Source organism: Urocitellus parryii, chromosome 8 (genome assembly GCF_045843805.1).
Source record: "Urocitellus parryii isolate mUroPar1 chromosome 8, mUroPar1.hap1, whole genome shotgun sequence".
NCBI classification, from domain to species: Eukaryota; Metazoa; Chordata; class Mammalia; order Rodentia; family Sciuridae; genus Urocitellus; species Urocitellus parryii.
Genome location: NC_135538.1, coordinates 125,228,691 through 125,246,391, shown reverse-complemented (window position 1 = coordinate 125,246,391; position 17,701 = coordinate 125,228,691). Strand labels below are relative to the sequence as shown.

The window sequence follows — 17,701 nt, the reverse complement described above, 5'->3', positions numbered from 1 at the left end:
ACCGTGACACATTTTAGCTAATTTTGAAGTCTGTTCCATGACCAAAAACACCATTAACTCTGTTATTCTTCTCTCCCTCTCTCAGTCTCTGTGTGCCTCTCCTCTCTTGATTATATATATATATATATATATATATATATATATATATATACATATATATATATGCATATATACACATATATATGTATATATAAAATATGTAGAGATACATAATTACATGTAAACAAATTATATGCATAAATGGCAATTTTATAAATTAGCATACTAATGTCTGTTAGAAATATGTCGAATATGTTTGAAATAATCTCTTCATAATGGTACAAATGTGTGTGCATACACATAGACATAGACATTTTTATATGTTGATACTCCAGCAAGTGAAATGAAATACAGAATTTTTAAAGCCTAATTTGGTACAAATCAAAAACATTTATTTCTTAATAATATTTCAAAATTAACCACTAAAAATTACAATAAATTTAGATCTGAACAGTCCAATATATAGTGAATTGTTGACAACTTAAAATAAATCTCAAAGAAGCAAAGAAATCATACTTCAAGATTGGCTAGACACAATGAAGAAAAATTGGAGGACATATGGCTACCTTGTCACATCTCTCACTATCACCCCATCAGTCTTCTAAGTGCCCCTCTTACATCTTTGTTTCTGAGGGTGTAGATAAGAGGGTTGAGGCTAGGGGTGACAACAGTATAAAACAAGGCAATGAACTTTCCTTGGTCTTGAGAAGTTTCTGTTGGTGGCTGGAGATATATACACATGACTGGAATGAAAAAAAGGAAAACAACCATAAGATGGGCTCCACACGTCCCAAAGACTTGCTGAAGTCCAGTAGTTGTCTGCATCCTCAGTACAGCCTTGTCAATGGCACCATAAGAGTTGAGAATGAGAATAAGTGGTATGACAGCAAAAATGGAGCTCATCACCATGTCAGCTCATTAGCATGGATATCAATGCAGGATAATTGGAGCAATGCTGGAACTTCACAGAAGAAGTGATCCACCTGGTGATGTCCACAAAGGGGTACCCAGAATGTAAAGTAGGAATGAAGTGCTGAGGTAGTAAAGCCACTTACCCAACAAGCTAAAGCCAACATGTGGCAGAATCGAGGGTGCATGATGACAGTGTAATGCAATGGTCTGCATACAGCTACATAACGATCATAGGACATCAACACCAAAAGCACACACTCTGCGGTTTCCAGAGCAAGGACAAAGTAGAGTTGAACCAAGCAATCAGCATAAGAAATGGTCTTCTCTGGGCCCCAGAGATTCACCAACAGCTGGGGGATGGAGCTTGTGGTATAGCAGAGATCCAGAAAGGAGAGGTTTGATAAGAAGCAGTACATGGGAGTGTGGAGATGGGAGTCTAGGTGTGACAGGATGATGATGAACAAGTTGCCTATCAATGTTATCAAGTAGAATATCAAGATAAGCACAAAGAGAGTTACTTCCAGGTGAGGCCACTTAGAAAACCCCAGTAAAATAAAATAGCCTTCAGAACTTGCATTTTTTTGCCATCATCATTCAATTTTTTTTTCCTATTTTTAGGAAGGAATCACTTAAACTTCAAAAGCTATATATACATTGTCAAATACTTGCAAAGAGATTAAAGAAAAAATGTGTCACTTCCAATTGTAACACTATGTGCATTAATGGCAGTAAATTTTTTTTCTCATTTTCACTGTATGTTTCATTCAGACATTTGTGCTGTTGCAGAAATGATAAGAACTTCTCAAGTGAGTGACTTCATACAATTCCTAAATTAGTACTAGTTATAGAAAAAGGAATAACTTCAGTCTTAATGGTTTTCTATACAGATAAGTGTTTATCAGGTGAAGAAATACAATTTGGGAATGACATTAGAATATCAATAATATTAGCTTATAATTAACTGAATATGATTATAGAGATAATAAAATATTATTAATAAATTATTTAGGCTAGCAGTTTATTTCTAGACTAAAAATAACATGAACACACACACATGCATATACACCAATTCACAAGAATTCACAGTCTGAGTAAAGCTGAGTGGAGAAATCAGTGATGGAATGCTTTCAATTTGCAATGCAAATAAAATTAACAAATATGATTTTTGAACACAAAAGATAAGTATATTAAAAATGTGGGAGCAAGAGAAATGGAGAGTTTGGGGATGCAGGAAAGAGGAGAGGAGCTCTAATTGTAGTACTTGGACTTTAAAGTGTGTATACCACATGGCTGTGAGGCCACTACAACAGGATTTAAAGAGAGTTCCTAAGAAGTTTCATATACTTCAGAACAATAATGAGGTGTTATGTAAGCCTGAGTCAAAATTTAGGTTTTCCCTTATTTGTAACAAAGTTTCTGACTAGACATTAACTAATAGTAAAATATAATTGAAGATATGTGAACACTGTATAAAAATCCAGTAACAAATTTATTAATATTTATTGCAGTTATTCCTTTATAAAAAATGATGCACTGATACTTCAATTTTTATTTGCTTATTTTCTCTGTGCACTATCAATCACTCATAGAAAAGATAAACACTATTTTATTATATAGTATTTCTACACAATACACTAACCCACCACTTAAATATTCCTGAATAGTTTTGTCATGCCACTTCTTCCATTTCTTCCCATTTCTCAACCAGTTCTCCTTTTCATAATCTTAGAAAATATTACAAAGACAAATTCAGCTAAATGGACTCAGCTTCAGTCTTTGGGAAACTCTTCATGCTTCATATTGTGCAATTTTGTGTCTTAAAAATGATGTAATGGTTCTCTAAGGTATAAGAGGTGTCTGCAAGGTGATTGAACTCAAAAACCATGAAAACTTTTTGTGATGCAGCATAATTTTCTTCCCTTATGCAGCTGCTTGGATTCTTACTACATTAATTTTAAAGTATCACCTGTGATATCACTTCATCTGTTGCATAACATATATTCCAGCATTCTTCCAGAAATTAAAAAAAGGCATAAGATATGAAAGACTAAATAGAAAATAGATGATTCATGTAGAGAAAATATCAGAGCTTTAATTTTCTTCTTGCTCGAAGAAAGAAGAAAACGAAGATCTTATCAAACATAATTTTAATGATCTATGAATTAAGTTATCCTCTTTTCTTTTAAAGCAAATACTATCAGGCAAAAACATGGCTTAGAACTCATTATTATAAACAGACATTTTTCTAATTCTGTCATATTCATTCCTACATGGTTTATTCTTTTAATTTTAATTTATTTAAAATACTTATTTTTTTAGGCAGCTATTTGTAGCTGTGACCAAAACAACTTAAAGTAGAAAATGTTTATTTTGGGCTCACAGTTTCAGAGTTTCAGTCCAAGTTTTGCTGACTCCATTGCTCTGGGCTTGAACTTAGGCAGAACATCCTGGCAGAAGGATGGTGAGGAAAGCTGTCAGCTCATGGCAGCTGGGAAGCAAAGAGAAAGAAAGGGGCCAGGGGTAGATAAACCCCTTCCAGGGCATGTCCCTAGTGACCTCCTTTTTCCAACTATGGCCATCTTCCTGTAGTCCATTCAACTACTAATGGATTAATTATTTGATGAAGTCAAAGCACTAGTCATTGCCTAAAAGCCCCATTTCTGAAATTTTTCTTATGCAGGACCATGCTTCTAGGACATAACTTTTGGGGACATTGTAGTTTCAAACCATAGCACTTCTATACATTTATAGGACACAATGTGGTATCTTGAAATATGTAGACATTGTGAAATGATTACATCAAACTGGTTAACATATATATCACCTCACATATTTATCACTTTTTGTAGTGAGAGCATTCTAAATCTACTATTTTGGTAATGTGAAAATGTAACAGCTACATCAACTTCTGTCAATACTGACCTTACTGTGTGTGTCCACGTTTCCTGTCATTCTCCTCTTGGTCTGTAACCTCACCATGTATAAACTGATGGAGGGGTTCTCTGCTTGTCATGCAATTGACAACATGAACCTGATTGTTTTCTTATGCCATTTTTGCTAAGGTTCTCCATTCTCTTCTATAGCAGAGTGTGAAAATGATGAAAATGATTGTGATCATCATTGCCACAGAAGGTAGAGCTTCAGTTTGTCCAAAAGATTTGCTTTAGAAGAATTTGGAAACACATTAGGGTATTTAAGGTATCAGAGGATATGCTCCCTATTCCAGACCAAATGGGACCTTTACGGAAATAAGATGGATAATGGAATTTTCTTTCTTTGACTGGGGCCTTTGGGAGGATAAATCCCAAAGTTACAATTAATGCCCTTCAAACAGCTGTCCTGGTTAGAATTGTGTGATGTTTGCAGAATAAAACTCTTCACAGAAATACCTTCATTATATTGTTGTGGTCTTCCTGAGAGGACAGTAAATTTATCACTAAGCAGCATGGAAAAAGATGCTGTGAGTTATATCAACAATAAAGGAAACATGTTGTCCTGAATCATCTGACTTATTCCCTCAGTTGTCCATGAGGCAAATACTCAAGTTGATGACAACCTGTTAGAAGTAGTGAAGGATTAGGTGCAATGAAACTGAAAAACTGGAAAATGCAAAGATTAAACTTCATATAGAAGTAGAAACATGTAGAGCTCTCCTACAATACGTGTACTTTCCTGATTTTCTTTGACATTGACTTCCAAACTGGCTTCAAATACAGCTCAGTAATAGAGTGCTTGCCTAGCATATGCAGGTCCCTGGATTCCATTCCCAGAACTGCAAGGAGAAAAAACTCAATTCCATGTTTATCTTTGCAGAGGTTTACTAAGAAATCCAAATATAATTTAAACCTTTTATATATTGTATTCTGTTTCAATTGATAAAAAGTGCTGATATATTTATAGGGTCAAATGTGATGCTGTGATGTATGTTATTATGGTTTAGATGTGGTATCCCCCAAAGGCTCATGTGTGAGACAATTATGCAGGTACAGGGCAGAAATGATTGGGTTATAAAAGTCTTAACCCAATCAGTGAATTGATCCCCTGATAGGAATTAACTGAGTGGTAATTGAAGTGGAAGAGTGTGGCTAGAGGAATTGGGAACTGGGGCATAAATTTGGGGTATATATTTTGTATGTGGAAAGTGGTGACTCTGTCTCTGCTTCCTGATGATGTGAGCTACTTCCCTCTGCCATACTCTTCTGCTCTGATGTTCTGCCCCACCTCGAGCCCCAAGGAATGGAGTCAACCTTCTATGGACTAAGACCTCTGAAAGTCTGAGCCCTCAAATAAATTCTTCCTCCTCTACAGTTGTGCTAGTCAGGTCATTTAGTCACAGCAGCAAAATGCTGACTAAAGCACATACACATGATGTGGAATGATTAAACCAAATTAATTAACATATTCATTTCCTCACATAATATTTCTTGTGGTGAAATTTTTTTAAAAAAATCTCATTAGCTGGCTGGGGCTGTAGCTAAGTGGCATAGAGCTTGCTTAGCAAATGTGAGGCACTGGACTGGATCCGTAACACCATATACAAATAAAATAAAGGCATTCTGTCCATCTACAACTACAAAAAAAATTTTAAAAATCATCTCATAAGCAATTTTTAAATATAAATATTCTGAAATGTAGTCACCATGCAATGCATTAGATCTCTTGAATTTATTATCCATAACTTAACTTTGCTTCTTTTGGCAAAACATATTTATTTTTGATTACGCTTCCTCCAACCCCAGATTGTGTTAATAATCATTTCACTTTCAAATGCTATGAATCTGATTCTTTTAGATTTTACATATCATACAGAGATATCATACAGCATTTGTCTTTCTGTGTCTGGCTAATTTCCTTGAGCATAATGTCCTCCAGGTCCATTAATGTCATAAAAAATATAAGAATTTTCTTCTTTCCTTCAACCTGAACAGTGCTCCATTGTATAAATACACCTTATCTTTTATCCATTCATATGTTAACAGATATTTGTGTTCCTTCCATACCTCCATTATTCTGAAATAATGTAATGAACATGAAAGTACATATATCTGCAGTGAATTCTTATATTTTGGTGTTATCTAGATACTCATTTTCAATATAAATTGGACTTTCTCATATTAGAAGTAGGACTGAGTCACCTTTAACAGTTTTTAGTTTCTGCCTTCTCCATGTTCCCTAAAGTAGTTGATGGAGATACCTGCCTATACAGCTGCCTCCTGAGAACAACTTTTTTATGGGAGAACTAGATACAATCTATTTGACTTACCCTACTGCTTGGCATGGACAATATAGATATGTTGCAGAGAGCACCTCAAATCCACAGAATGGACCTCCTAGACTCATGCCAGCTTGCCCTAAACCCACCAAGTAAAATTCTCTGCTTGGGTAATGTCCTGAACTCCAATACTCTAAGACTTTAATCCTCAGTTATGTTGCATTCTCTCCATTCTCTCTCTCCCTTTCTCTCAACCTTCCTCCTTCTTGTCACCCAACCCCAACTACTGGTTGAACATTCATGTATATGAGGGCTCTTTTACTTTATATTAGATCTGGCTGGGAGGTATGTCAGCCTCCTTTCTGTTGGATCTTTAAAACCTTTGTTAATCATGTATTTTGTTTTGCTATCCTCGGTGTCTGTCTCACTTGACTAGCACACTGAAACCTAACCTCTTTTTTGGTCAACATTCCACTTAAGTGGCCATGTTGACAGAGACAAACTGGACACAGATTAGAGAAGAACTACAAGGTGTTTGTAAGCATAAAAAGGCTTCCAGGGAGAGGGAACACTTGACCAACCATAAGATAATTAGACATCAGACTGATTCAAGGATAAAGAAATATCTTATGGAAGCCACATTATCAACATTCACAACCACATCAACTGGAGCCCATTAAGGGAGTGCTAGTGTTTATAACCACTGTCTAGAGATTCATGAAGACTGGAGGAAAACCTGACAGTATCTTTTTGACATACTCATTTTCATTTCTTTAGATAGAGAAGAGAAATTTCTGGATCACAACTGTAGAGGAGAGAGAGCTCATTTGAGGGTTCACTATTTCAGATGTCTCAATCCATAGACAAATGGCTCCATTCCTCAGGACTCCAGGTGAGACAGGAACAACATGGCAGAAGAATGTGGTAAAGGGAAGTGGCTTATGTAGTGATTAGGACACACAGAAAGAGATCTCCACTTGCCAGATGCAAATATATACCCCAAAGCCATGACCCAATTCCCTCCTCCAGCCACACCCTACCACTTCAGATACCACTCAGTTAATCCTTATCAAGGGATTAATTCATTGATTGAATTAAGACTCTCAGAACCCAATCATTTCTGCTCTGTACCTTGTATTATCTCACACATGAGTTTTGGGGGACATCTCACATCCAAACCATAACATATAGCAATTCTATTTTTATCTTGTGAGGAAATTTCATTATATTTTCAATAATACTTATATGTATTACACTCAGAGTAAGTGTATATAGGATTCCTTTCTCCACATTCTTTTGTTTGTTTTGTTTTGGTACCAGGGATTGAACCCAGGTGTGCTTAATCATTGAACCAAATCCCCAAATATATATATATATATATATATATATATATATATATATATATATATATATATATATAGAGAGAGAGAGAGAGAGAGAGAGAGAGAGAGAGACAGGGTCTAGATTTTATATATATATATAAAATCTAGAGACAGGGTCTCACTAAGTGCTGAGGGCTTCTCTAAGTAGCAGAGGCTGGCTTTGTACTTGTGATGCTCCTGCCTCAGCCTTCAGAGCTGTTAGGATTACAGGCGTGTGTCCCCATGCCCAGGCTTCCTTCACATTCTTAACAACACTTGTTGTCTATTGTTCTCTTTTGTTTGTGATAATAGGCATTCTGAGATGTGAGGTGATATCTCCTTGTGTTTTTAATTTATAATTCCTGAAAGATCAATGATGTTGAATATTTTCTAATGTCCTCTTTTGAGAAATGTTTATTTAAGGAATTTATGTTTATTTAATATTAAATATTAATAAATGTTTATTTAAATCCTTTGCCTGATTTTAATCAGATTATTTTCTTGCTAATTGAATAATTGGTATTCCTCATATGTTTTGATTAACAGTATCAGATATTTTCAAATGTTTTCTGCTAATCCACGGGTAGTCTCTTCATTCTGTGGTATCTTTTGTCCCATTGAATCTCTTGAATTCAGTAGTCCTGATAGAAGCCTTAGCATTCCTGACTGGAGTAGGTCTTTGAGTCAGCTCTTCAGAAAAAAACTAACCAAGAGATTTTTTTTTCTCCTGATCTTCCACTTTTGTAGTTAATTTTCTATATTACATGCATTTTTTTGTTTAAAAGGTCTTTTAATTTATGCACTAAACCCTGACTAAAACTTATATTTTTATTGGAAATGGTTAAAAGGAATATATTCCCAAGAATAGAAATCCAAGATGATTTATCTGCACCAACTGAAACTTGAGAATTACATTATTGTACAAATATAGAAAACAAAATAAAAACTCTCGTGAACCTCATTTTTCTCCTATTATTTTATTTTTGTTCCATTTATAGCAAAATTATTATTCTCTATTATTATTAGTTATCTCTATTTTTACAGTAATAATTCTCTTTATGAAAGTGTTCTCTATACCTGGTAAACTAATACCATTATTAATTTATCTCCACCATCCATTTAAACAACTCTTATCAAGTTCATTAATAATGTCCATGTTTGTAAATGCAGTGGACAATTTGCAATCCTTTGAATTGCTCCTTTCCCTTCTAACTGAATAGTTCCTCCTTCAGAAATGTCAGAGATTTTGTAACTGGATGTTGTTTTTTTTCACCTGGAATTGTCTTCCCCTGACATTTCCATGATACAAAAATAAGAGAGAGATTATATTTAAGTGTATCCAATCTCCAACTTGTTATAAAGTTTTGTGGATTTCTCCATAGTGTTTTCAAACAATTTCTGGTAGTGTTAGTGCTAATTGTTTTTTATAGAATTTGTAAATGATATTTTAAAAATATTTTATAGGTGTTTGCTTATAGTGTAAAGAAATAAACTTGATTTTTATGTTATTGTTTTGACATCTAGTAAACTTTCCAAAAATCTCAATTCTATATAGAGTGTATATAAAAATCATTTGGAGATTTTTAAACATAGAAAATCATTGTATATGAATAAAGTGTGTTGCGTGTTTTCAATCTTTATAGATTGTTATTCCTTAATTTACTATTTAAGTATCAAAGACTTTTAAGGTATTATTGAATAGAAGTATTAAAGGCAGGTATATTTGACCATTTTCTGATCTTTTAAATCATTGTTCTAGATTTCACCATGGGGCTGGGATTGTGGCTCAGTGGTAGAGTGCTTGCCTAGCATGGGAGGGACCCAGGTTCGATCCTCATCACCACATAAAAATAAAGGCATTGTGTTGTGTCCATCTACACCTAAAAAAATTTTTTTTTAAAAAGATTTCACCATTAAATATAATGTTTATCTTCATTCCTTCTACTCAGCATAAGGTCCAAAAACTAAGAAGTAGGAGTATAGATACTGGTAGTTTTTTTTTGTTTGTTTTTGTTTTTTTTTTGTTTTTTGGTGTATGTATGTGTATGTAATGGTGGGGGGTATGGATGCCAAGTGCTACTGAAACTGCACTTTTAAGATGAAACTAAATTCCTACAGCTACTGGCAGGCAGCTGTTGACAGGGCAAGCAAGACAGAAGTTTGTCCATTTCTGCTGAATGGTGTAGTCTGCATAAGGTGGTAGGCTTCTGCAGCCAAAAAGTGTTGTAGCTCTTAATGTCAAGCTATGCTCTCCAGGGCTGCAACAAACCCCAGCAACTCACTATCCATTTCTTCTTCTTTTCAGGTTATGGTCTTGTGGAATCAAGGAATGAAATCCACATACCAGGATATGTAACTATAACAGTAGGATTTTTCTAAGAACAGGATCAAAACATTTAGAGTGCAAGAAAGGACCTGATAGCAGGTTTTCACTCTCCAAGTGTGCTAGTCCAGCGGTTTATTTAGCACTTGAGTCACTGATGTTGGACCAAACTTATATTAATTAGGGATTGAAAAAGTACCCATGTTATTGGTTCAAACATATGATAAATAGCGTTTTGAAAAGTACTAATGTTATTGGTCAATCTTGAGTCCCAACTTATGTGGGGACAAGTGCATGAGTTACTGCATACATGGCATACATTAAGGGTGTCTGAATGGCAAATCACTCCCCTCATGCTGGGTGCATGAGTGGCAAACCACTTACCCCATATGCACAGCCCTGGACATGAGGACAGTCCCTGTGCTTGTTCCACAGCCTGCTCCTTGATTGGTTGCTGCAAGGACAGTAGCAAGAAACTCAGGCTTAGCTACTGCCTGAGTATATATACATGGCAACTGAGCAATAAAGTAAGACAAGCTTCCTGCTTGGTCTCAGGAGGTCTTGATTAGCAACTCCACAGCCACACTCTCCTCTACTCTTCTGCAGGCCTCCTCGATGAATGAGATAGAGCCCATGCAAACTTCCATTCAGGTCTGCTCCATTTCCTTTTTTTATTCTAGGTTAGGAAGAAGGAAATTGAGCTTCGCTGATGGGGCAACAGTACTGTGTAGAGCACAGTACTGTTAAGGGTAACTGATGTGATACAGCAATCTGTATACGGGGTAATATTGGGAGTTCATAACCCACTTGAATCAAACTGTGAAATATGATGTATTAAGAACTATGTAATGTTTTGAACGACCAACAATAAAAAAAAAAAAAAAGAAGAAGCAGGAGGCTTCAGAAGCAGGCTTCCATATCATGCCCAAGTATGGTGGTGGAAGGATGACAAGTCAGTGGCCCTTGGCTTGCCTGTGTGCTGGCTTTCAGAACCTGGGGCCTACTTGCTTGTATGGTGGGCTCCATATGACCAGGCTCATGCTTGTGACCCACACTCCAACCCAGCCAGCTGCTACTCCTGCTCCATGGCTCCACTGCTGCTTCTCATCAAGAACCAGTGGGCTCACTGCATAGCCATGTCACTATCTAGATATAATATTAATAATATTAGAGTGTGCATTGTAACAAGATTTTTGACTAACATGAAAATTAGAGTATGAAGAGGAATTGTTAAATGGGTTTTGGAACTATAGTTTACCCTGTAATCTATCCTTATGTATGCCTTTTGTTAAATTCTTACTTACTCCTTTCATTTATTTTGCCATAAATGCATGTAAAGTGTATTCAACAATTTTTATAACAAATAAAGAGAAGTTTTTTTTTGTTTGTTCTACATATATGTAGGTGGTGAATATCATTGACTTGTGTTGTTTAACTAATAATAAATTATTGGAATAAACTCAAAATTGTCATAATGTATTATCATTTTGTGTATTTAGCTAATGTTTTAGTTAGATTTTTCATTGCTATGCCCCAAATGCTTGACAAAAATAACAGTAAAGAAGGAATAGTTTAGTCTGGCTCATGGTTTCAGAGGTTCAGTCTGTGGTAGGCCAATTCCAGTTGAAGGGAATGGAGAGGAAGACAGCTCAGAGCATGGCCACCAGGAAGTAGAGAGAGCTCTGCTTACCAGGGGCAAAATATAATCCTCAAAGTCTCACTCCCCTTGACCTGCATCCTCCAACAACTCCCTACCTGTCCATAGTTACAACACACTTAATCCATCAGTACATTGATTCACTGATTAGGTGAATCAATCTCTTTAATCATTTCACTTCTAGAAATTCTTGAATTGTTTCATATATGAGCTTTGGGAGGACACCTCATATCTAAACCATAAAAGCTAGATTCAATAATTACTTCTTAATGATACAGTATTCTTCCTTCTATTATCATTAGATCCCCCTTTTATTTCTTATTTCTAACTTCTACATATGTGAGAAAATATTTGACACTTGATTTTCTTCATCACTACAGAAAGAGGATTGAGGGGACAAAATGTAGGGTGGGTAAAGAGAGGAACAGTGAATTGAAATTGACCAAGTTATATGCATTTTTAAATATATTTTTATTAGTTGTTGATGGACCTTTATTTTATTTATTTATATGTGGTTCTGAGAATAGAACTCAGTGCCTCCATAAATGCTAGGCATGTTGTCTACTCTGAGCCACAACCGCAGCCCAGTTATGTGTATAATCCATCACAATTAATCCCACATTTATGTATGATTATAATGCATAATAAAAAATAAATAAATAAAAGACCAGGAAAATAGAGGAAGAGGATCAAGGAGGAAGAGAAATAGAGAGAAAAGGAAAATATTGGAGAATAAAATGAAGCAAATTATGTTATATTCACTTCAGTGAATCCCACTGTTATGTACACTTATAATGCACCAATAAAATAATTTTTAATAAACAATTTTAGGGAGTATAAGAGGAAAGGAAAGTTTTAAAATTATAAAAACTTAAGTGTATAGTTTTATTTCATTGAAACAGAATATACATTTATAGTATAGGACATGATACTTAAGAATTTGTGTACATTATGGAATGCCTATGTCAAATGAATTAATATACACATTATCTTATCATTTTTGAAAGTGTTTTGAGAACACAAAATCTCCTCTTTTATATAAGTTCAGGCAAAACCTTCCTGATTAGGACATCTAAAACTCAGTATGTAATACCAAGAATTAATAAGTAAAATAACACCAAATTCAAAAGTTTCTGCTCAGCAAAGGAAGAAATAGCATGAGAAGCAAGCCTATATACTGGGAGAAAATCTTTACCAGTTAATTTTCCAGGAGAGGATTAATATCCAGAATTATAAAAAAAACAAAATGTAAACACCAAAAAGACACACAGACAGCTTTATATCAGAGTATTATGATATGAAAATCCTGGAAATTTCAAGAGAAGAGTTAGAGTGATTCCTAAAGGATGTGTGAGTGTCATTAAACTCTAAAAAGAAAATTTTAGGGAAAGGAAGAAAAAATATTCAGAGAGAGAACATGGAAGAAAAGGTGTGAGGGGCAGGTAATGACGAGAAATTTGGTAGTAAAACTTAGAAGTGAAAGTGTGGGCATCACAGGGCTGAGAAATCTGAACCATTAAGGAATATCACTACAACATTGATTTTTCTCTAGGAAAATAACTGATATAATATTAAATTATAAGCATAAGTTGTAATCACTATATATTTTTATTTTTAATTCTCCCATTTAGAAAATAATTATGAATATTTAATAAAAGCTCAGTTGGTAGAGTATAATGGAGGCTTAGTTAGAGTTGAGTTCCAGAAATTGGTATTATTTTGTTGCTTCTTGTGATTTCTTTTTCCCATTCCTTTCATTTTCATGAGTTGTCATGAAAACTAAGCATTCCAATGGTGAAAACACACATCAGTGGTGTGAAATACAATAATCACAGAGAGGTTGTGATATATGTAATATATATTTCTAAGATGCTAGAATAACTTATTAATTCTTATGAAGATTAGTGGTAGACATAATGCTAAAAAGAATTCAGGCAATTAGATGGACAAATACAAAATAATCACATCTTTTGCTTAGGTATTTCATGGTCATTTATAAACTTATTGGTTAAACATATGAATTAGTTTAAGTAGGTCAATTTTAAGCAACATTTATTTATTATTTAAACTTATCATCAAAGTGATCTTGGTTCTGTTTTCTAGATATAAAATGAAGAATGACACTTGCTCATGGAGAGACATTATTGAGGTTATAGGTGAAGAAAAATTAGAAACATTTGAATTATTTCCAGTTACAAAAAATAATACAAAATATTAAACTTTATTCCCTTAGTAAATATTCAAATTTTGAAAGCACAGTATTGCCCAATGAAATCAACAAAGGATCATTGGAGAAATTGTTGTTGTGTGAACTGATTAATGTAATCAATAAGTCATAGACATAGATTATAGATTATAGGAATAATCAAAGATAACACATATAAGCAACAGTAAGAAATAAGTTCATAGATAAGTTCATCAGGAGTAAGCCTAAGTAATAGTAATAAAATAATATAACTGTAAGACATAGGATTTAAAAAGATATGGAACAGTGAAAGGTGATAAGTCAATAGCCAGTATGGTTGTAGATAGATATAGGCTGACAGGTTAATATAGATATAGACAAGATTAAATCAATTTAGTTGTGAACAATTGTATTAGCTTGATCATGTAGGTATAAGGTTTATATATATCAGTAGTAAAATGATGAGTAAATGAGATAACTGCAAGCATCAAATAAGTTACTAGTACTGGGATAGCAGGAATGGAGTCACTGTGGTTATAAAAACAGAAAGTGTGGCCATAGGGACGCCATCTTAGCTGTTCTAGCTGTTCTAGACTCCATCTTAATTTTTCTGTTACTGCTCCTGCAAAGAGGGAACTGCATGACCCATTTCTGAGAAACAGAAATGAAAGCTGTCTTTTTTAAAATAATGTTTTTCTGTACTTTGTACCCCACAGAATATACCCAACTCAGGATATGGTCACAATCATGATGAGCGACATTCTAGGTTTGAGTACATTTATGGGTCTACATGACTTTCAAATAGATTATCACCCCAGCTCACCTGAAACTCAGGATATGACACTTGTTCTGACAGAGATGTGGTTAAGCTAACTGCTTTTGTTAGCTTTCTTAACTTGCTTGCTTGCTAACTGGAAAATTCCAGTCCTGTTTAGGTCTCACTAGTTACTGTTTTAACTTCTGTGATTGGCTTGTTTACATGATACTAAACAACCCACTGAGTTTTGGGTTTTGACCTTATATTCCCAAGACACAGGCCAAGAAGCTGCTGTTCTCCCATAGAGCATCAGTCTCTATGGATGGGTGACAGTGCCTGGCCAGGTAAATAAAGCTCTCTTTTGTTTGAATTCAGTGTTTTCTGAAGTTGGCCCCGCCTGACAAAATACATAATGCTATGTGTCCTAAGAAGGCAAATTTCTATGTATGCAGTTGAGGGGGAGAAATAAAGAATGTCATGCACTTCTGCTCTTTTCAATGCTTTATTCACTTAAAATACTCAATACAATTTTACTCTATAGGTTTTTGATCAAGAAAACAAACATCCTTAATGCTAGGCACTGCAAAAGACATAATCAATTCACAACAAATAATTCTAGATTAATTAATTCACAGCAAACAATTCTAGATTAATTCTAAGCACTAAGAACACACTTAATCATGACAGGCTAATGACAGACACTCCCTCTGCATGCTGAATTCAAAAGTCTTAAGCCTTAGACTTTAGGTCCAGAAGACACACACTCACTCACACCTGGTGATCAGTTCTGGAACCAAGACAGGCTTCCCCTGGTGTGGAGTGATGATCAGTTGAGGAGTGGGTGATAGGGAGAATTTGCAGCTCTCACCAAGGGTCAAATGAGGCAGTAGAGTTTGAGAGCAGTGAGGATTACGTAGAGGATCAGGAAAATGATGATAATTGATGGGATGTCAGCCCAGGTCCTCACCAGGCCTTCCAGCTCAAGTCCATCCTTGTTTTGGCTGGCTAAATCCCTGTTTATTAGCTCTATTATTTATACTAAATTTGGGGGCTTTTGACTCCCCTTTCAATCCTTATAAGCTACCAGGGATTTCTCCATGACATCATTTACCCTGGGGTCAGAAACATCTGGTCTGGTGGTCTCTACCCTGACATTCTGGCCTTCCCTCTTATCAGGCCAGGACAGCTTGCCAGAGGCTTCACTTGGTTTATGAGGATGAGGGGAAGTGACTTGTCTGAGGCCATACTGGAGGGCTCTGTGGGTGTGCCTACTGAGACTGCAGGTTTCAAACTGGAGTTTTTAAAATAGAGTTGCTTAAGGCCATCCTCATACTATGTCTGGGGTAAACAATATACAAAAGAAGACTATTTTAGTTGTTAGGACAAAGGACGATCACATGATGAAGACAGGAGATGGGGAAGCAAAGCTCTGATCAGCAAGCTTTTCTTTTTTCAGTATTTAGTGGTGAAGTCAAATGATGGAACCTGGTGGGGCTCATTTTACAGGCAGAAATGGTGGCAGGCTGAAGCCAGTGTCTGGGTTACATAGGCTTCCTTTATGGTGGAACAAGAATGTGAATAGGGAATTCACTGGGGCTTATTTTATTGAGGTCAGGTGATCCATTAGGGCAGATGGTCAGGGGCCAATTAGGTGGAGTTCCTTTTGTGTTCCTTAGGTCTGGCTGAGGCCTGGGATTTTAAATGTCAAAAGCTTAAGGGAAATGTCCTTGAACTTAATTTCCATATCCTTCTGTAGTTGTACCAGATATGCCAGAAAAACAAATGGATGAGAGCATGTCCAAGGGACAAAGCAGCTGGAACATTTGGGCATCAAAATAAATGGCATGTATTGAATTATAACCTGAATTATAAAACAAATATTCCTGAATCTATATTCATATGAATAAATAATCAAATCAATAAGCAAATTAAGGGAAAGTGAAATTTTCCTTGTAGATAAATAAATGCTCCCCTTCTGAGAGGAAAAACTTAATCTCTCTTCTTCTACAGTGTCTTTGAAGGAATACAGTACTGAGACATAAAAATTGTAAATGTAAGTATATATACTGAGAACAGTACCTTCATCAAATAATTAATTTTTGCACAACTATCAATGAAGCCATCTAGGTACTGTGCACCCACTACAGTGAAGGGATGAGAAGGGCACTTACCCTCTGCTTTCTTCTCCCCCACATCCTTATTCCCTACTCTCATCATTAGGAAGGACACTCAAATAACAACTAAGAACCATTCTACAAAATACCTGGCCAATATTCTCAAATACTCAAGGTGAAACTGATGAAAAATAGAAAATTAGAGGAAGGGGATGTTAGGTCAGCAGGCTTTCCTTCCCCCTCTTCTCTCATGGGGGCTGGCTGTGGGCAAGGACTTTCCAAGTGGCTGAGGATACCCGAAATGGCCAATCAGAAGCTGATATGGCAACTGGACCCCAACCACCATGACTGCCATGGTTCCTGCTGGGGGGAGCAATTGCCCTGTCAATTCAATCAGCCTTGACCAACTCATGGTAGACATGATCTGCCTAAACTCAGCTGGGCCAACTTACCATCAGTAGCTGCAACTTAAATGGCCTTGGCCCTCCTACCTTCAGTTTCCCTTATTAGCATTATTCTTGCCTCCCTCACCCTTTCACGGAGGACTGGTGAACCTCAACTGAGAGCACCCCCTCAATAAACCTTTTGATGCCTCATTCTAGTTCCATGGCTCCTGATCTCACATGCCCCTTTATGCTTTACAGGGTGCACTCTCTAATTGCTGCTCAGCTCAAGATTCAGCAGAAGTATTGCTTCTCAGCAAGGTGGGTACCTAGGGATTTCACTAAAATGCAATATTAGTAAAATAATCACAGAGATACAGAACTTCAAAACTTTAATCATAAGAAATAATACATTAGAGACACATCAGCTTGATTGGTGTTATCATCCTCAGAATCATCAGCCCACAACAGAGGTTAGGGGTAGATAGAAAGAGATGAGTGAATAAAATGGCTTGGAATAAGATGAGGAATAGAGTGGGAGGTTGATCATAACTGACAAAGAGAAGGTGGGATAAGTTGATCATTAAAAATTCATTAGGCCTAGCATGGTGGGGCACGCCTGTAATCCCAGTGGTGTGAGGGGCTGAGGCAGGAGCATCATGAGTTCAAAGCCAGCCTCAGCAATGGTGAGGCACTAAGCAACTCAGTGAGATCCTGTCTCTAAATAAAATATGAAATAGGGCTGTGAATGTGCCTCA

The 17,701-nt window shown here is 35.9% G+C and overlaps 2 pseudogenes; one reads left to right on the top strand and one right to left on the bottom strand.

The window, feature by feature from the left end:
• Positions 1–17,701, top strand: part of LOC113200094 (olfactory receptor 2J1-like) — a 103,520-nt pseudogene that overhangs the window by 23,942 nt on the left and 61,877 nt on the right.
• LOC144256635 (olfactory receptor 2J3-like) lies at positions 625–16,915 on the bottom strand (annotated as a pseudogene).